General features: G+C 39.6%; 1 pseudogene; it reads left to right on the forward strand.

Annotated features, from left to right (window-relative positions):
* The first annotated feature begins 241 nt into the window (after window positions 1-241).
* LOC148013392 (pentatricopeptide repeat-containing protein At2g03380, mitochondrial-like) lies at window positions 242-5726 on the forward strand (annotated as a pseudogene).
* The last annotated feature ends 16944 nt before the right edge of the window (window positions 5727-22670 follow it).

The following is a 22670-nucleotide window of genomic DNA, read 5'->3' on the forward strand; positions in this document are numbered from 1 at the left end:
GTAATTACTCAATGCTAACCAATGACAAGATTATCAAATATCATAAGAAATTTTAGACATTTTTTCATGTGGGAAAAGCCACATTTTTCCCTTGGTTGTCCCTATAGCATTCAGCGTCACGAGCTTCTACTCTGGGAAGCCAGGCCGGCATTCCCTAGCCTTGGCCCCCCACCAGGCCTAGCTAGGTAATGCCACCTTCTCAAAAGCTCATGTTGTTGTAATAATTCACATTCACATTCACATTCACAATGTGAGAATTATTGAGATAGGCCTTAGCCACTTCAGGGACACCAGAGGAGCTAAATTAGTAAGTACGTCGAAAAGATCCCTTGGCATTTCTCTGTTCCTGCTCATGGGAGCGCTCCATTGCTGTATTGTATGGGAGCGCTCAATTGCTGTATTGCATGGACCTGTGCACAGACCTGTCTCGACTCCCGACGTCTTATCAAGGGGATCAATGGCTCGCAGATATTCCGGGAGAGTTGAGGAGACGAGGATTGTCTTCACTTGAAATATTAGCAGTACAAAAGAAGAATGATAGACAACAAATTTGTGCTTCTGATCGTGATAATGATGATGATGATGATGATGGTAATGATGAGTTTCGTGCAAGGGAGAAAAAGAGATTCCAGGCTAAAGCACAGCTGGGCAAGGAGGAGAAGACGAGTAAAGCTTTCACCCCTACCAACCATCACTATAAAAAATCCAAACAGGATATTGGTACAGCACACTCTTTTATGGCCTTGCTGAAGGTCTGTGCAAAACGAAAAGATCTGCACAGAGGAACTACAGTACATGCTGATATTGTCAGAATGGGCTTGCTGGAAGATAATGTCTTTCTTGGCAATGCCTTAATCAGTATGTATGTGAAATGTGGCTCGCTTGTAAAAGCGCAAGAAGTCTGTGACAAGCTTCCAGTTCGAAATGTAGTCTCTTGGAATGCAATCATCACAGGATATGCCCAATATGGGGATGGTGAGCAAGCCCTAAGATGTTTTGAGCAGATGCAACTTGAAGGCCTTCAAGCGGATTCAATCACGTATGTTTGCATCCTTCAGGCCTGTGCTAGCATAGGAGACATAAACAAGGGCCAAGAAATTCATGCTAAGATTGTTACAGATGGATTGCTGGGAGAGAGTGTCATTGTTGGAACTGCATTAGTGGACATGTATTTTAAATGTGGCTTGCTTGCAAAAGCTCAAGAAGTATTTGAGGAGCTTCCAGTTCGAGATACAGTCTTGTGGGGCTCACTTATCACAGGATATTGCCAACACAAGCATGGTGTACTAGCATTGAAGTGTTTTGAAAAAATGCAAATGGAGGGTCTTTCTCCAGATGCAGTCACTTTTGTTTGCATCTTGAAAGCCTGTGGCAGTGTAGGAGCTACTGGTAAGGGCCAAGAGATACATGCTCAGATTGTTAGAGAGGGATTGCTAGAGAATGACGTAGTTGTTGGCAATGCATTGGTGGATATGTATGCCAAGTTAGGCATGCTTTCACAAGCACAAGAAGTATTTGACAAGCTTCCCATTCGGAATGTGGTCTCATGGAATGTGTTGATTACAGGGTATGCTCAACATGGTTGTGGTGAGCAGGCATTGAAGTGTTTTCAGTGTATGAAGTTTGATGGGCTCTCTCCAGATGCTCTTACCATGATGCTTGCTTTAAAAGCCTGTGGCAGCATAGGTGACATAAAGAGAGGGCAAGAAATACATGCACAGATAATCAGAGAGGGGTTGCTGGAAAAGAATACTGGTGTTGGCATTTCTTTGGTAGATATGTATGCCAAATGTGGCCTCCTTGCAAAAGCGCAGGGTTTGTTTGACAAGCTCCCAAGGCAAAATGTAATCCTGTGGAATGCGCTGATTGCAGGATATACGCAACATGGATGTGGCAAACAAGCACTGAAGTGTTTTGAAGAAATGCAACTTAAGGGCCACTCTCCGAATGCAGTCACTTATGCTTGCGTCTTGAAAGCATGTGGCAGCACAGGTGCCATAGAACAGGGCCAAAAAATCCATCTTGATGTTGTTAGAGAGGGGCTGCTTGAAAAGGATATCACAGTTGCCAATGCATTGGTGGATATGTATGCTAAATGTGGCCTCCTTGCAAAAGCACAGGAAGTGTTTGATAAGCTACCAGTTCGGGATGTTGTCTCATGGAGTGCACTTATAGTGGGATATACTGAACATGGCTATGGCGAGCAATCACTAAAGTGTTTTGAATGCATGCAACTTGAGGATGTCGCTCCAGATGCTGTGACCTTCCTTTGCATCTTGAAAGCTTGTGGCAGCATAGGAGCTGCAGACAAGGGCCAACAAATACATGATCATATTGTCAGAGAAGGTTTGCTGGAGAAAGATTTAGTTGTTAGCACTGTATTGGTAGATATGTATGCCAAATGTGGCTTGCTTGCAAAAGCACATGAAGTGTTTGACAAACTTTCAGTTCGTAATAGTGTGACATGGAATGCACTTATTGCTGGATATGCCATACTTGGAATGGCTGACTGTGTTTTTGACTTATTTGAACAGATGACTAGGGAAGCTATCAAGCCAGATTTGGTGACATTCAATATTATCCTGAATGTGTGCAATCATGCAGGTCTTGTAGACAAGGGCCAGGTCTATTTTGACACCATGAGAATTTGCTATGACATCATCCCGACTTTAGAACACTATTCATGCATGGTTAATCTGTTTGCTCGTGCAGGGCACTTGGAAAAGGCTGTAGCACTGATCAAGGAGATGCCATATCCTGCAAATCTCAGAGTGTGGCATACTGTGCTGGGTGCTTGTAAAAAATGGGGGAATTTGAAACTTGGGAGACTGGCATTCGAACATGCGGTACAGTTGGATGAGAAGGACTCTGCCGCTTATGTCTGTATGTATAACATTTATTCAGATGCAGGCAGGCATGAGGATGCTGAAAAGGTTGAAGCTTTGAGAATGAAAAGGCAAGCTGGGAAGAAGCAAATGCACTTTTTGTAAATGGATGCAAGTAAAGGTGTTCGTGCATCATTTCTTGGGTGCAAATCCTTTATCCATATTGACTTTAGTGATTGACACATTGCAGTTGAACATTTGAAGAGTTCAAACTGTTTATCTATATCTATATCAATATTGAAGAAGGTGCAACTGCAAAATGATGCAGTGTCGAAGTGAAGGAGAACAAGATCAATGACGGAGTCTTGAGACAAGCAGTCCACCTCAGCCATCAATTAGCCAAGGAGAACAAAAGGATGCAAACACTTCTGATCTCCCATGAGATGTGGGAGCATGAATGCCACTGCCTCAGCAAGTCAAGAGGATGAAAGTAGAAGTGGATAGTGCCCACCTTGATGCCACCAAATATATCTCCTACCTCCCAAAAGCATGTGTCCTGAAAAGTTGAGGCAAGGCAAACAATCTCTTCTCTAGCCTTGCCAAGCACCATATTACTCATTGAAAGCTGTAGAGTAATTTCAGATGCCCAAGAATCTGATGATCATGCAACAATAGCAGCAAATAAATTATCAGCTACCTGGGTTGAGACGGCTGCCATTGCCTGTATGGATGTGACTAACAAAAAGTGGAGAATGGACGCACAAACCTTTCTTAACATAGAAATGGCCAAGAATGCCTGCTGAAGCGATTGCATACGATAAGGCTTAACACCAATAAGAAGTTAAGCATCCAAGCACAGGTGAACAACCTTCAAAAAGGCAAATTACAAGGTTACTGCAGGATGAAGGACCACTTGCTTAGATTGCTGATATGTCGTGCAATCACCAACATTGATCAACAAAATTACAAACTGAAGCCAAGGATAAGTGGTGGTGTTCATTGACCAGTACAAGCATGTGAAGCGGTCATTCACCAACACTTCATATGATGAATGTAACCATTAGAAAAGCTAGAAAACACAAATAAAAGGCAAGAACATAGCTTTTGTCTTGCCGATGACTCCCATAAAGCCAAGGTGTGGCTGATACGGATGATCATTACATGTTGAAGTTGTTCCAGAGTGCTCCACTGTTGATCATGCTTCTTTAGGGCTTAGCAAGGCTAATCTTAGCCTTGGTGGAGCTGTTTCCAGCCCAGGCAGAGCCGTTCCCAGCCTGGATGGAGCTATTTTTAGCAGGGCAGAGTTGTCTAGGCTAGGGCGATGACTGTTGGCTACTGAGCAAAAGTTGCCCTTGATAGAATGCAGCTGTCTACAGCTGTGTGAGGCTGTTATTGAGCTTTCAGAATAGTTTCTGGGCTGTCTTGAGACATTTTATTCAAGTTCAAGTTTGGAGAGATCTGTTGCAACATATTTTATTAGATCAGGTTCGAAACTGCTTGAAGAGGATCTGTTATGACATATTTTATAACATCAGATCCTTCTGACAAGGCCCAGTATCAGGCAGGTTGGCCCTTACATGCCTCCATGGAATCTCAACCAGTTTGGTTCAGGTCTGGTGCTTTGGCCTCTATTGGTGAGAGCAGTTGGAGATAGTTGCACAAGTGTCACTATCATTCCTGTGGTGATCTGCAAGTGGCTGCATCTCCTGCCCAGTCAGCATCCACCATAATTGTCAGCTATGCGCCCATTGTATATGTACTGGCTGTGCTTCCGTAGTTCTTTAATGTGCATGAAACACTCTTTCTGCCTTGCCAGTGATTATGCACAAGTTTCTTGAAGTAAGCCTCCCAATTCCCATGCTAATGTTGAATGTGCTACAGATGGCAGCATATATGAGATTCCCTTCAAGTAATCAATAGGGGAACTCAGCTGGTAGGTCTCTCTTTGTAAAGCTCTAGACCTCATTCATAGGTGCATTCACCACCTTGGAATTTCTCATCTTGTATTTTAGGAGCATTGCATTGATGAAGCTCCACTGGAATAATGCCAATATCCCTGCTTCTATGATATATTTTGCTTGTAGTCCTAAACAGTAGCTGATTTCTCCCCCATTTTGTTGTTGTAAGTTATTTTCCACGTATTGCACTGCGGACGGGCCGCACCCTAGCATCTCCCCTGAGTGGGAGAGTGCACGTCATAATTTGTGGCACTGGGGGCTCGCGTTCGTGCGGCCCCTAATGTAATGAGACGTGCTCCTGGACTTAATTGGCTGGGACGTGGTTTCGGCGATGTTACTTTGAAAAAATTAAAGTATGTCTTTTGCCCAACCTGTTCCAGCCTATGTTTGTCCAATAAGGACTATGTCACAAACATAAGACAGCCAATATTATGACTTGCTTCTGTGAGATGCAGATGCTTAGATGCACTCTGCGATAATCCAAACCTGATGCTTCCAAAAAATCAGGCAGGCATTTGTACTAGGCACAGGAGGTCTGTTTTGATCTATAGACAAACAAAAGTGATGTGAAACGGTATGAAAATGGACGATGGGGAGGAATAGTCGTCACTTGTAATTATATTGTCACAAGGGATGGGATGTGGGATCGAAAGAAGCTACAATCTAAGCTGACTGTCACTAGTGACTATGCCTGTTGATTGCACACGGAAGCCTTCTGACCTTTCCCACAATCCTTTGTGCTCAATGACCGTTGCTTGAATATCTCTTCTATCACCCTAAGGAGAAAGACTGTTTTCAAGTCTATGTTGAGATGGCGAGCTCAATATATGTGAACATGGATGATAGACTGCCTAGTTAGATAGGTCCATATATCTACACTTAGCACATCAATGGTCATTATGATTGTAACATGGCCACTAACTCATCACTTATTGTATTTGGATACTTACACCTACCTATAGTTGGCATAGTTTTAGTGCCAATCGATTAATATAGTCAATTATGCACCAGTTGACTTAGTATGCCGTTTTCTTTTATGTTATTTCTTATCTATACCTTTGTGTATATTGTATAGTGTGAGAAAGAAGAAAGAAAATCCAACAAGGAAACATTTGGCCTTCATCTCTTATGTTTTTGAGTGAGCTTTTCCTTGTATGTATTGTGTGTTTGGCATAACAGTTCGTGCAAGTCATTCACCATGTAATTTATAATATAGTATTAAAGCTACATTATTGAGAGAGCAATTTTGGAGGATGAATTGAAGGAGAAAAACCAAGGATTGAAGCAAGCAAGCAAGTGATAAGAAGCTCTTCTATTCTCTTATTTTATTGCTTGGATAGTGCATGTAGAGGCACTAGAAGAAAGGTAGAGAAAAATTCTCATGTCGTTGTGAGATTTGGTATACAACTAGAATGTTGTGTACTTTGCAAATATGCTCTTTAGGGCTTTCTATTGTCTTTATGGCTAGACGAGGGTAGACTTTGTTTTAGCTCTGTAAGGTTGTGAGGGATAGTTTTAGGGTATATTGTAATTTTAGCTATTTGGCTATTCATATGTGCACAAGCTATAGATTTCAAATATGTAAGTTTTGAGATGTGTTATAAAGAAAACACATGGTTATCTGTAAATAAGTTGCAGATTGTATGCATTATTGAGCAGTCAGTGAAATAGATTGTTTGATTTATTATTGTGCATTTCGTATGAAAGGTTGCAGAAGACTTGCTGTTTAGTACTTAGTTTTGTCGTAATAGTTAAGAACAATGAAAATTTTATTATTGAGAAGTTGAATAATAATAATTATCCATCATTGAAGTTCCATGTGACGAACTTCCTTATTGTAAAAAGTCTTTATGAGTTTGTTTCAGATGAAAAAAAGGAACCATAATTAAGTGATTCTCCAATTGCAGAGGAAATAAAGATGTGCAAAGAAAAGAATACAAAAGCTAAAATGTGATACATTGGTTATGTATAGTCATTAATAATACTATTTTGGGTTATATTAACAATATAAAGAGTTCATATGTAGTTTCAATAATTAAATACAAAGATACATCATATTCATCTCAAGCAAGAGGTGAATATATTGAAGAAAAAATATATGCAAATGAGTATGCTTTGAAGGTGAGGAGCATTGCAGATGCTTGGATAGTGATAAATTGGAGCAATGAAATTATACATAGTCTTCAAGATAGAATGATGATAAAATTGAGCATTTATTTATTATGTAGCATATGCTAAATGCTGTTACAGGAAAGGGGGGTGTATTGGGGGCAAAGATGCATGTGCCTACGCCACCTGTTGTCGAAGGATGGTTGGATCAAGCTACAAAACCACAAAGGTTTAGAAATGTAGCAAGATGAATGGAAGTCTTAGAAAGAATATCAAGTGAGACTCAACTTGCAAGGGGTTACAAAGAGTAAGGCACAATGAACTTCAATGGTCAAAATACGAAATATATGAGTAAGTAATCACGATGCCTCTCAACATGATAAGAGCGTACTAAGACATAAACATCCCTTCACAACTTGGGAGTAAAAAAAAAAAGAAATTGTTGAGTTGCTTGGTGAAGCACGAATAGAGACTTGACATGTCATCATCCCTTTAATTCCTACAATTGGAAGTGACAAGCAAGAAAGAGAGGAAGTTAGGGACATAGGGATTCAATTTTTGAGATAACACATAGAAGAGGAATATGAAGAGAGAGCTTTCTTATAGGCACGCCTATTCTTACTGTCTCCCAAGCCTCTAAGATCATTATCCTATCGAGGTGGAAGGCCATCTCCTCCTTTTTACTTGCTATTCCTCCTCTTTACTTGCGGCAAGTGAGCGTGTATTGTGATGCTTATCCCTTATTTATCATGTCTTTATGCATCATTGATTAAGTTATTCAGTCCAATTCCCAACTTCAAATATTTGTTGCCACCCTGTGAAGTGCACCAACAAAATGTGATAGTATGCAAGCTTCGTCGTGCTTAAGTTGACCCCTATTCCCACTGGCTACATCAGCATGTCGTAGGATGCATCAAGAATTCTGATATTGAAAACCTTCACTCTGACTATAGCAAGAATTCTGATCTTGGAAATCTTCACTCGGAATGCTTTAAAGCTGACAATTGTAGCAATTTATAGGTTGCGCTGTATGTTGCAGTCATGCCATCATCATGGCCATTAAGTGCATGTAAGCTGGATCTTGTCCTTTGCCCTTCTGAGAGTCTCCCACAGACAACACAGAAGTAACCCGTGAAGAAAGATGCCTTGCAATAAAAAATAATCTCACATGTTGAGGATAAGGTCTTCCCTTATTCTCTTTGAATACGGCAGTGTCATACGTTTGTGTGTTGTGTTATTATTCCTTATAGGTGAGGTCGAGATGGGAGAAGTTGACCATGTCAAACTGAAGGAGATTTGTGCCCTTCATCACTTTTTTTAGGGTTTGCAAAGGTGCTTATGAAAGAGCCATCTTACGGCTTGAATTAGGGAAATTGTTTGAGGAACAAGAGGAAAGCATGATGAGGTAGCACAAGAAACTAGGTTTTCCGTGTATATAGAGGAGGGCACAAAGAAATTAAAACCATTAAATGTTACTAAGGGCATGTGCATGTTGGTTGAAGAGGATGGAAAATAGCAAAAGCTGAAGTGAACGAGAAGCTTTTTGATTAAAAGCTTATAGGGTGGTGGCATGCTTTTAGGTTGAAGAGGAGGCCTCGTCATGAAATCGACTAGTAAAGAGTTTTGATGAAGGGAGAGAGTAGTCTCTTATGCAAAGCAACAAATGAGATTATTTTTACTATAAGCGAGGAGGCAATCTTTCTTTATGCATTACTTCTGTGCACATCTGTGTGAGACTCTTGGAAGGGCAAAGGACAAGATCCAACTTATGTGCACTTAATGGCTATAATGATAACATGAGTGCAACATATAGTGCAGAGTTGCAACAATTGTTAGCTTTAAATCATTTCGAGTGAAGATTTCCAAGATCAAAATTCTTATTCCAGTTAGAGTGAAGGTTTCCAATATCAGAATTCTTGCCGCATCCTGCGACATGCTGATGTAGACGGTGGGAGTAGGGGTCAACTTAAGCACAATGAAGCTTGCATACAGTCACATTTTATTGGCACACTTCATAGAGTGGCGATGGATATTTAAAGTAGAGAATTGGGTTGAAGGACTTAATCAATGATGCATAAATGAAACATGATTATGACATGATGAAGAAGGGATCAAGAGCATAGTACACACTCTCTAGCCGCAAGTAAAGAGGAGGAATAGCAAGGAAAAAGGAGGAGACAACCTTCAGCCTCGATAGCGTAATGACCTTAGAGGCTCAAGAGACAATAAAAATAGGCCCACCTACAAGAAAGCTCTCTCTTCATATTCCTCTTCTATGTGTTGTCTTAAAAGGTTCTCTTCCTGCTTCACCAAGCAACTCAACAATTTCTTTTCTTTCTATTCCTAAGTTGTACTTACTCATATATTTCATCTTTTGACCATTGAAGTTCATTGTGCCTTACTCTTTGTAACCCCTTGCAAGTTGAGTCTCACCTGATATTCTTTCTAAGACTTCCATTTATCTTGCTACATTCCTAAACCTGTGTCGTTTTGTGGCTTAACCCAACCATCCTTCAACATTGGTGTGGCAAGCCACCTGATGTGAAGCCACAACCAAAGGCATTGGCAAGATGGAATTACCCTTTTATATATGTCCATCCATGTCTAAAAAGATGAAGAAGCTTCTCCGTACACTTATGGAGCAGAAACAACAACACCATCAACAACAAATGCAACTATAAGCTCAATACACAATACGAAGTTGCTGTGCTGAAAGCTATGGAGGCGATAGAGAGCCTAGAGGTAACTTTTTGATGGCCTTAATATTTTGAGCCACTTGAAGCTCTATGAAATGAAGATGGAATTTTTTGGTGTACCTATTCAAATGATGAGCTAGTTTTTTGTGTGACTGGTTATTTCCTCTTTGAAGCTACGCATCAATGAGTTGTATGCTATTAGTCCTAGTTGGGTTGCTTTTAAGAAAGTTTTGGAGGAGGAATATTTTTTGGAGGACCTTGGGATGGATATGACATGTAGCTTCCACGAGTGGGTTCATATGCCAAATAAAGGTTTGGTGGCCATTGAGCTTCTTCGAGAGTTCGAGTCCAAATTTAATCAGATGGATGTTGTTGGATGAGCAACCTTAGAGCCTTAAAAAGTGGAGTTATTCTTGCAAGTAGCGGATCCCATGTTGTAAGCATAGCTAGGAGAACTTTTGGGGGATAGGACACAATCTATGGTCTTGAAGACAAATTGGCAAGATGCAAAAGATGTTGTCACCACCCACTTCGGTGAAGCAATAGATGTGGAAGTCGTAGTTGTAGAATGGCATTATGTCACCCATGATCCCTCCTACTACTGTGCCTTCTTCCACTACTCATGTAGCTCCAATCTCTCTACCTACACCCACTCTTGTACCTTCTCTTGTCATGCCTACACCTCCTATGCCTACTAAGGTTGTTCTTTCTATATCTTATGTGCCTCCTTCAACTCCTACGTCTACGCTCATTTCTACCCCTATGCCTAATCCAACACTTGTACGTTCGACTACATCACCAACTCCAGCTCCACCACCACTCACTAATGAATTTATTGAAGAGTTAAGTAAAACCATGAAAGATTTAAGACGTTGATTGGTCTAAATGTGCAAGACGACAGAGACATGCACCTCCACTTCCCAAAGCTCCAAGAAGAAATAATAACTTGTGATGTCTTTGGTGTGGACAATCCAAAGCATTATTACAAGGAGTGTGAATATTTCCAAGAAGTAAGGAGAAGGAATTTGGTGTTTTGGATACTTGAGAACAAAATCTTTTTGACAGAGACTAGATTTCCTTTGCAGCCTAATTTTGGAAAAGGGGGAATGAAGCAAGTTCTTGAAGAGATGACTACTCGGAGTTCTTATGTGGCTAGAAGCAATGCTTTTGCCTATGGCATGTAGGTTGAGTGGAGTTCATCAAGTAGATCTGCTTTATGGACTTTTTCATTGGATACATCTCATAGGGGAAAGATGCAACAATCAGAGTTAGATACTATAGGTCAGATAATACAAAGAGAAATTGGTTGGGATGCACTAGTGGTCGGTTTATGCCTTTTTGGCAAAGACCCAGGGAATTGAAGTATAGGCAAAGGAGAAGAGGAGATGAGATGACGAGGCTCTTAGTACATCGAAGAAGACCAGAGGGGGTGAGTCTTATGCTCTCCCTTCTAGGCTAGTTCCAAAGTAGGTTATGGATGATGTTCAGCTCAAGGAGAAGAAGTAAGAAGCACATCCTAAAAAGCAACTTGGTTACATATACTCTTCTAACATTGAGCATGCTACAAACCTCAAAAATGTGCTTGAGGATTGGATTTTAAAGAGAAAAGTGGAGTTTACTTGTGGCAAGGCCTTAGGCATTGCTAAGAAGGAATTTCATGATGAGATTATCAACATCATAAAGCGGAAGAGACAGAATGTGCAGACTATTGAAGAATAGGGCATTATGATAGAGGAGTTGTTGGATGAAAGTGGTGATGAGTCACATGAGGCGAGTGTTCCTGTATGCTCGACTGACATAGCCAGTTCATTATGAGGAGAGTGACACACCTATCCTTGTGGCTTGTAGCCACTTTCTAGGCCTCATTGAGCTTGGGCTACAATAGAGATTGTGGTCGAAATTGGTGAGAGGGCTACCCCATGCATTACTTTCTTGGACCACGGCTCTGAGATTAATGTGATTGTACATAGAGTTTTTGAGAGTGAGAGATGATCAGTGGATCTGAATCACAATTGGTGTATAGGAGTGGTCAACAACATAGTAGGAGATTTGTATGCAACATGTTCTAGTATTCGTGTATCCATAGGTGATGTGCAAGAGGAGTTTTATTTTTTTGTACAAGATACTTGTTCATATGAGGTCATATTGGGATAGCCATTCATTATAGAGACCCACATGAAGACAAAGGTGATAGATGATGGCTCTGCCAATGCATGAGTCTGCAAACAGAGACGGGATAAGAGCAGTGTAGTTTATGACTGTATATGTCAATCATGCAAGGAACAAGGTCTCTTAGCAGGATGCTCCTTTGCTCGTAGTAGCTGACATGGATTTTCTCTAGGTACCCCTGTCCTATGAGACGATAGGGGTACGAGGTGGGCTAAGTTCTCGCCTCCTAGCATTAGTGTATATGGTTCTAGTTTTGTTGGATTTATGCAAATAGTTCAGTCTCTTATTAGAAGGTTTTTGATATGTCAAAAATTGCTAGGTTGTACATTGTCTCTCTCTGCAATATGCTTATTTTTGGATTCAATGACTTGATTTAGGAAATCCAATGAAGAATTGCTATATCAGGAGTAGAACAACTAGTAATCATCCCTAAAAGAAACAAGCAATCAATCTCCACAACCATTGAAGCACCAAAAAATACTCCTTATCACATTTGAGTGTAGTCACAATACCCCAAAGCTCACATTTGATTTGTGGATACCTACGCTGCCTTTCATTTAAGAAATTTTCTCCAAAGCGAATTGCATACCTATGTCATTCTTCATCATCTTGGCCAATAGCCCCCCATCCCAATAGAACTAGTGCCAAGTGTGACCACAATAGGTCTCCCACAAGCATAATCTGCCTTCCCAAGAGTTGGAGCAAGCTGCAATAACTGTTTGATCTTTCTCATAGCTCTAGCACGACTTTCAATCCAAATGAAAATTTTCCCCTTATGAAGCGATTGATACAAAAAATTTGAAACATGTGCAAAATGTGGAATCCATATCATATAAGACACACATGCACTAAGAAACCTCCTCGCCTCAGAAACTAATGTACAAAGCTCACCAATTTTCTTTATGGCATCCACCTTAGCTAGAGATGGCTTCCTGCCATAATAACCACATATGTATCCAACTATAACCACCTCATTGACTCCAAAAACAAACTTTGCACTTGATAAGTTCAAATGTATCTCCTCCAATCTAGTCAAAATTCTATCACAATCCAAAATATGATCAAGAACAAAGCATCTACAACTAGAAACATCCAAATATTCATCTTTTACCTCCTTTGCATAGCCTTTAATTGGCACATCATCCAAAAAAGGCATAGTCAGCGTTTGAATGAAGTCTCGTAAGGCCTTGTTCATGGTGTTCATCATATGGGCCATTGAATTCGTGGGTCCCTCTAGTAAAGTGCGCATCCCAACAAGGCCCAAGGGCGTCTTCATAGTGGTCAAGTCCTTGCTTTCCAAAACAAGTTGAAACTGATCATAACTAGAATACAAATCTCCAAGTGAATAAATAGCTCATCCAGCAAAAGTGTTTGCAAAGTTGCCCACAATTGGACTTGCACTAATATTTCTGATCATCACTCTATTAACGTACTACAAATCCTGTATAAATCTTAAAGTACCATTCATTTTAGGAATAGTAAACCATCGATTCGAATAGGGCACTGAAGAAGGCTCAAGAATGCCCATCCAAATCTTCTCATTCAACAACTCTATCAACTTTGGTAGGTGCACCTTTGGCACTGGAATGGGCTGAAGATTCCAAGGCATATGGGAAATAGTAAAGATAACCATCGGAACTACTATCTTTGGATCAACACACCCAATCTCCTTAGGCAAAATAGCAAATGCCCTACCATGCTTTTCCAACATATCCATAAAGCACTACTTAGGACGCAAAAACTCATCATTTCCGACTTTCAACTCTACTAAAGTCTCTATTAAGAACTTGTGACCAATTTGTCTAGGATCTTGCAAATTTGGCTGCCTACAGTCCTCCTCATCTAATCCTCATTATCTAAGGGTAGCGGACTTGCAACTAGTTTAACTTTCTTGTCCACAGTACTCTTGTACTTCGTGAACACCCTGGCCTCTATCTATTCTCCTGCTCTCACATCTTGTGGCATCCCACACAACTCTGCGAACTGAACATCGACAATACAATACTCATTTGATTGAGCTCTCTTAGCCTCTACCTGCATAAATGTAGCAATCTCACAATAGATCTCTAGAGAATGCGCCAAGACATTACTAGTGCAAGGCAAGTCACCTGTTTTTAGCATGGCCTCAAGTTGTGCAATTGTATCTGTGCAAGACAAAACATCAAACAAACCATTTACATCTATAAAGTACTTGTCTTCTTAAATACCTTTCTCCTTTTTGGAATGCACTGCTTGGTCGACTTTGATATATGTTGCAAGCGTGGTTGAGTACATAATGTCTTCGAGGGGCCGACACTGAGTGTTACATCGTTTGCTTCAGAATACGAGCATTATAGAGAGAGTGGAGGAGATTTGAGTTTTGTATGATGGCAATGCAGTGTATAAACTTCCACTGGTAGCAAAAAATATGCATCCAATGGAGGGTATGTAGTGAAAGTATGATGGAGATTGTTGGGGATATGTCCATCCTCGTATGCCATGTGTGTGGTTGAGTACATAATGTCTTTGAGGGACTGACACTAAGTGTTACATCGTTTTCTTCAGAATACAAGCATTACAGAGAGAGTGGAGAAGATCCGAGTTTTGTATGATGGCAAAGAGGTGTATGAACTTCCACTGGTAGCCGACAATATGCATCCAATGGAGGGTATGTAGCAAAAGTACGATGGCCATTGTTGGGCAAAACCTGCGTCAACATCGATAGCATTCCCTGGTACTATTCACCTTGCCAAAGCAAATTCATTAGAGAACTAGAGTGTCCAAATAGAAATTGTGTTGGCCTTTTGACTCACCAAACTAGGTGGCAAGGATAAGTATAAGACTCTTCATTTGCTCCACTATCATTAAAATGATTGCGGAGTAGCATGACTTGGTTCTGGTACCCTATTATGAGTAAATTATACTAATTAAGTCCCATTATATGCCATGCAGGAAAAATTAATACCAACATACTAGCTATCAAAATGTCAGCTGGCTGTTGATGGTCTCGAATGCATTGGATGATTCTATTGTAAGAACCCCCCCATCCTGCTCTCCAAGTGCGAGTGTATAGTGTATTATGTGATGTCAGCACCATGTCAAGGTTGCTCATCAAATCAAGGCACACATAACCATGAGGTGCAAAGAGGCACGTGCAGAGCTAATGTCAAAGAGGTGCAAAAGTCCGCAAATGAAATGGTAAGAGAATTTAGTACAACTGGACCTTGACACTTGCAAATCAATATGGTTAGAAGACTAGTGACAAGTACCCTAATTTGTGAACAAGGTATTCCCATTTCTAAAATTGAACTCTCGATGATGTTTGAGGAACTCCAACCACTCATTTAGAGTAATAGGTAACATATTATTCCATTCACAACACATCCCAAAATATCATTAAAAAATCATGCATATGAATATTAGTATTCCATGCATGTAGGTTCAAACACATGGTTCATGCAGCACGTGCTGAGAGTGATCGGGGGATGGAATCTCGTTTTCTAAAGTTAAAGCAATCTCATCTTCTAAAGTTAAAGCACATGATGTTGTTAACAATTATAGTAGGTGCTTTATATTCAAAATGTCAATGACTAAGCCTGCCTCAGGGGTTGACTTAGTGAATGGTATGCGAAGGGATGGCATTGGGGACCTACGTAATGGTTGGATATGCTTCGATCACGTGCATCACATTAATGATTGGACCATCATGGTAGCACATGTGTATGACCCAAGGTAGTTTCTCTTACACAATTCTACTCACAACAAAAACTTAGCAAATGTAGTTCTCCTTACTCTTCCATTCCTGTCTTGTGTTTTTGTAGTGTATAGGAGTTGATGACTCTAGAAATATGTGAGATGAAGGAAGAGGATACAGATACAAAGGCACTTTTTCAAAAAATATAAAGGAAGTGATGGAGAAGTGTGGCCACCCAAGCATTGATTTTCAAGGATTCATGGCAGATGAGGCAGCTACCAACAACCGGAGGGCCATACACATATTATTTGATGGTGGTCCAAAAAGGATAATGCAAGGAAGGGAGAGATCTTGCTTATTTAATTGGGAACAAAGTCTCCAAATGCACACATCACAGTATGTGCACAAGAGTTTCCAAGATGAGCATAAGCATTTGTGTCGCATGTGGATATGTGCAGCCATAGAAGATGATGCAACAGTACAATATCAATTCATTTGGGCTTGGTGGGCCTTAGGGAAAGTTGTGGATTGCAATATTCCAACAATGGATTGTTGGGTGGCATATTAGATATCCACATTGGAGGCGACACTTTACCAGGGTAAGACCCAATCTGTAATAGTAGGATGTGATATGTGGTGCAATTGTTTTCTCATGCTCCATATCCTCTCATGTTGGTATTTGTCCAAGTAGTGGAGGACATTGGTCATATGCCAACCACAAATCTAGTAGAGCCAATGCATGCAAGTTGGTTGGTAGGGGAGGGATTCAAAGGATCTATTAGCTTGTATGACGTATGTGTTAGTGATTTAGCCAATGCTTTACTATAGAGCACAAAATGACATGCATTCATTGGTGAAAAGTTCCACACTGCAGGACCTAGTGTGTAGAGAAGCTTTTGGGTTAATTATAACAAGGAATTAGCCCCAGACCTCGAGTAGCAGCAAAGATGGTTGAGGAGGTGGTAGGAGGAACTGAATTGCATCAACGTCTTGATTTTTGAATGTGATTGTAGCGAGGAAACATAAGGTTGATGGGAAAGTGGATCTGAGGAAGCAATCACCTCTCACAATCCTAAGTATGTGACTCAAAACATACCTAGAAGAAAGGGCACAAGAAAACTAAACTATGAGGACCCCTTGCCTTCCAACCAATCAAGGCAGTATCACCAAATTCTTCAAAGGAAATAGTGGTGGAGACAGTCCTTCATGACATGGTTTGGGCTATAAGAAGGATTCCAACTCGCAGTCATATGTAATGTCAAGGATGGTTGGGAGCTAGATAGGAAAAAAGAAAAAAACCAATAAAAAACATGATGTATAGGGTGCCTCCACCTTCATTTTGGGGCATCAGAAAGTGGTCTAGCTCAAGAGGAGAAGCTAGCAATCAACACAGAATGCAATGCCAATTCATATGGTTCTGTAATGATAGTGTAGACCATACATGGAACATTTTTTCTTCCATTCATCATGCAGAACCCAAAGTTTCACAAGTATAGCTAGTGTCGCGAGGCACAAATTTGATAGTAGAAGAAGTCCGCATGTTGGAGTGTGGTGGGTTTGTTTTACAAAAGGCATCAAAAGAGGTGGATGCTAACGAGGGCTCATGTAGATATTGGAGAGGTGTTTCCTAGGCTATAGGAAAAAGGATAGACTCTCAGCATTGGCCCTAGATGCAACTGTGAAGGGCCACACAGTAGTGAAGCCCTTGAAGCATGAGCTTTTCAAACTAGAGAGACCTAGCTCAAGTGTCTTGCAGCAGTGTTATGATGTGCACATTGCAAAGAATCCAACATGTAATTGCTGAGATTTCATGGACAATATCGTAGAAGAAAAAGCGTATTTGGCATGCAAATACTTGTACTATGTGTACCTCCAAATGTTTGGAATGGATGCAAATGTAATTATGTTTATACACCAACCATACTTGTTACGGATTCTTCAAATGCCATAACAATCAAGACACATTATTCTGCCTGAAAACACCACAATATTGCAGAAAACTTATTGAATAAATTTGCAGCTATTGATACCATATAACATTCAGGAAATATATCCAAACATGAAGCACCTATCAGATTCAACAACATAGAATTGCTGTCCATCAAATATTACAATGTTTACTATCACCATAGCCATCATTAGTTAAATAACTTGAAAGAGAACAACATTAATATCTAGGGAACAACCAAACAACAATAGGATCAAACATCAGTTGCCATTTTAGGGCACGGTCTCTCATCGTATTTCATTCTTGATCATACAACAAGTGCTCGATTTCAACTGCCTAACATTTTAGACTTGCGCCCTGACTTTCAAGTGAAACATCATATGAAAGATAAAGGTTGCTTCATACATGCTGATCCAAAAGACTACATGCACACTAATTCTAAGGTATTAAATAGTGCTAAATATACAATGGAATTCAAGTCCTAATACTGGTACAACTTCTTCAAATGCCATAACAATCAAGACACATTATTCTCACTGAAAACACCACAGTATTGTAGAAAACTTACTGAATAAATTTGCAGCTATTGATACCATATAGCATTTAGGAGATATATCGAAATATGAAGCATCTATCAGATTCAACAATGTAGAACTGTTGTCCATCAAATATTACACTATTTAATATCACCATAGTCATCATTAGTTAAATAAATTGAAAGAGAACAACATTAATACTTAGGAAACAACCAAAGAACAATAGGATCAAACATTAGCCACCATTTCAGGGTGCTGTCTCTCATCATATTTCATTCTTGATCATACAACAACTGTTTGAATATAATTGCCTGATGTTTTAGACCTGCACCTTGACTTTCAGGTGAAACATCATATGAAAGATAAAGGCTGCTTCATACATGCTGATACAAAAGACTACGTGCACACTAATTCTAAGGTATAAAATAGTGCTAAATATACGGTGGAATTCAAGTCCTAACACTTGGCACAACCCGGTGGATGACTGGGCTAGTCATGACTTGAACCCACAAGCATGTAGATATCTAACTAAAAACATGAAAACAAGATATGATGAAGAACTACTCAGAGAACACAATTATGCCTTGTTAGAGGCCTTGCACCCCTTGACAAGCCACACTGAGCTACCATGAGTAAAGCCCCTCTAGGATACTCATAGCCCTCTTGTGTAGTTGCATAATTAGTTATAAGGTCAGTAGAATGCTCAAAACATGGCATAAACAAAACAAGAAGTACAACCAAACTAACAACTAAGAGGATCTAGGAGTATAGAGGAATGATGTCTGTGCATGAAGAAATCTTCCATACCATAGCATCAGCATCATGGTCCTCAACAGTATCATGATCCATGACAGTAAAATCCTGATGAACTATGTGAATCACTTCTTGAATAACAGAATCACCATCATGAGATAAAAAATCTCTATGTTGCAACAAAGAAGCCACATACTCATCACTTTTTCTTTTTGCATCCAAAGCCTTCTCCAACTTATCAGTCACGTCCATGCATTTAGTCTCCAAATCAGCCACTTTCAACCTTAAGGCATCTCTCTCATGCACCACATCCTCATAATCTGCTGAGACAAAAACATTTTTAAGCATATGATAAGGTCTGGAAATCATTCCATCAAACTTATCAGCAACCATTTGCCATGCAGTTTTGACATCATCTAGTAATGCATTCCTAATATCCTCAAACTCAGATTTTAATATCACCGAAGCATCTATCTCAACTTCTATATTGTTGAAAATTTGTTTTCCAACTTCTTGTAATGGCTGAAACCTTTCCAAGAGAAATTTATAATCAACTTGAAGTCCAACATATTTTCCCATAAAGTCCGCATCTCATCTAAACATTTAGTTCTAGGTTCATTAGTCCACTTCTCAAATAAGGCAGTAGACATCTTGTTTCTATCCAACAATTGCTGCATCTCTATGAATTTCCCCCCAAGTTCAGATTGTAATGTTTCATGACCAGTTGCTTTTGCTGCAACTTCTGAGACAACTCCTCGATTGTCTTTTGCTGAATAGACAACTAAACTTGAACTGCAATCCAAACACTTTGCTTATCATATGCTTGAAAATAATTCATGAGTTTCTACATAACCCCCACAACATTAGAGAGACTATCAATATGACCATCATGAATCTGAGAACGAACTGAAACGAAAGGTATATCTACTTCATTTTCAGCCACATGTTGATCACCAAGTACATTACCATAATGGTTTTGAAATTCAAGAGAAACATCTTTCTTTGTCCCATCTGACATAGGTATACTCCTAAGCCATATCCTACCAATCTTTTACTTTTTCTTTGCACAAAGATTGCCTTCCATTTTAGAAGTATTATGAGCTTGTTTGTCAATATTAAGTACATTCTCAATACTTGCATCCTTATTATCTTTCTTGACAAATTCTGAAGAAGCAACCTGCTTGGCATATGCCTCATCATACCCCACTTGCCTCAAATCAAAATAAATAGCATGTTTCTCAAGATTACCATAAGACAAATCATGAACATTATGAATATTTTTACCATCATGAGAAGCATTGATTTTAACCTCTGGTTCCACTGCATCGTTTGTCAAAGATGTATCATATCCAACTTCAACAAATATTCAACAGCAAGTTCGGGATACAACACCCATGCATATTCATACAAACCTACTAGGAAACAACCCATTCGAGATTTTTGAAAGACCTTCTTGGTTTTTGAGATCTTAATGTCACCCATTAGCCTCTCACACATAAGACCTGCCCAATTTGGCATCCCCAAAATTTTAGCATAATACAGAATGACATAGGTGTCTCTAGCAATGATGTCGATTTTAATGAACAACATAAACCACTCCATAAACCATCACAACTGCAATTTCTTGACCCCATCAACACGTTTCAACACATACACATTCCTAGGTCTAGGAAGGTCCCCAAAAGAATAATGCATTTGATCTTCAATACACTGATATGCAATCAGATTATCATTCATATGAAGAGGAAAGACCTTGCTCACAATTGTAGCAGTCAACTCGACACAGTGTGCAATCTTGCCATTGGAGTACCTTAAAATATCAATTTGTACTGAAGCATGTACATTCGAGGCCCATCGATCCCATGGCAATCAGGCATACTCATACAACAACACTTGGGGTTGAAAGGTATGCAAAATTCGTTGGTATAACCTCATCGTCTCCCTGCTATGCCGATTTTTCATCATCAATGCCCTCATATAGCTCATCATCGTCTTCTTCCTGCCGCTCACACTTGGACATTAAAAGCTTATGAGTAGAAGAATGGCATGTATGCATCATGGCGACGATGGCTGCAGGTTGAGAATGAGTCGAGAATGGCGAAAGGGATGAAGCCCCAAAAGAATGCATAGTCTCTTCCATATGCATGCCAAAGTCCAATTTGTCACTTAGTCCACCCTTCTTCGTGCCAAATGTCACTTCAATATCATGGCAAGTCTAGAGGAACTCTTAAAAATAACCTTATTCATTGTGGATAACCTAATTTCGCTAAGTCCTCTTGGGATGCACACATAGTCATTTCCCCAATCTTGCTAGTCTAAACCACGGTCTTCCCAAAATCATTGTAGAGGAATCACCAATTTATGTCATTCTCAAGACCACAACACTGACCCTAAGCTTCAGGCCAGCTTCTTGAATTTGTTGATTTATAAGAATACCCAAAGGCTGTAACCTCCTTTGGTCTGCCATTTGAACTTGAAATGGGGCTAGTAATAGCTCTTTTTGCTTAGTTACCAAATATGTATGTTCATGAAGTATGTTAACTCTTGAACCTCCATCCAACAGAACATCATCATACTTATTACCTGCATACTCAACTTGAATGATTGTAGGTACTTGATAATCCACCACTTCTTGTTGGGTTGGTAGCATTGCTTGATAGTCAAGAACTATTTGATCCTAAATTGCTATACTTTCAAGAACTTCTTGTTGCTCATGTCTGATCTTCAAGAGTAAATTCTCCTTAAATCCCAGTATTAGATCCAAAATTTGCTCTAAGGTTAAATGCAAAGAACACTTTGCTAAAGCACAGAATAGCTCTTCTAATGAGTGAAGTAGATCATACCTTGTTTACCAAGAAGACAAAGAAAGACTATGTGATTTTGGTGGTCTATGTAGATGACTTGGTCATTACAGGTGATGATACATAGGGGATTGATGAGATCAAATCTATGTTGCATAAAGAGTTTCAGATAAAATATCTGGGAGAGTTGAAAAATTTCCTTGGTATTGAGGTCATACACACATAAACATTGATTACAAAATAAAAACTCATTACTAAAGCTTGCATATTTGTGGATTATCTATTGTGATGGTAAGAAGGGATATTGATTGGTGAAAAATGTATAAATTCTATGCTAAATCAATATGCTGAGAGAGAGAGAGAGAGAGAGAGAGAGAGAGAGAGAGAGAGAGAGAGAGAGAGAGAGAGAGAGAGAGAGAGAGAGAGAGAGAGAGAGAGAGATTCTTCATCTCCTCTCTCTTTCACCCTCAATGCAAAGGCCCGAGGATGGATTCTTTGTCTCCTCTCTCTTGTTGTTCTTTTCTTGTAAATTCCCCCCTTTTGGTTTGTTCTTGTTCTTTTTTCTTTTCTTTTGTTTGTTTTTGTTGAGAGTGAGGTGCATTGAGGGTGAAAGAGAGGAAGTGAGAGAGGGAGAAGAAGAAAGGAAAAGGAAGAGAGCACGAGAGAGAGAGAATAAACATGAAAGATAACAAAGAATGTAAGAAAGAGAGAGAGGGAGGGAGAGAGAGAAGAGAACGAGTGAGAAAAATACGAGGGGTGGAGAGAAACAAAGAGAGGGTTTGCCACGAAGAGGAGACAAACAATCCATCCTCCTCTTGGTTTGTTCTTGTTCTTTCTTCTTCTTTTTTGTTTTTTTTTTTGAGAATGAAGTGCATTGAGGAAGAAATAGAGGAAATGAGAGAGGGAGAAGAAGAAAGGAAAAGAACGAGAGAGAGAGAGAGAGAGAGAGGTTTGTATAGTTTAGGGATATAGATTTATAGATTTATCTATTAGTTAGTTAGTTTAGTTAGATACTTTGCTTTAAATTGTTTAGATTACTGATCAATGATTGAGAGAGAGAGAGAGAGAGAGAGGTTTTTATTGTTTAAATTTTTATCTATTTAAATAATTGATTAGTAAGTTATTAGGTTTGTTTACAATTAGTAAGTTTAGATTTATAGATTTCTAGTTGATTCAAAGAGAGAGAGAGAGAGGGAGGGAGA

This window comes from Lygodium microphyllum, chromosome 26 (assembly GCF_053477565.2).
Source record: "Lygodium microphyllum isolate KBCC chromosome 26, Lygodium_microphyllum_v1.1.10, whole genome shotgun sequence".
In the NCBI taxonomy this organism is placed as follows: Eukaryota; Viridiplantae; Streptophyta; class Polypodiopsida; order Schizaeales; family Lygodiaceae; genus Lygodium; species Lygodium microphyllum.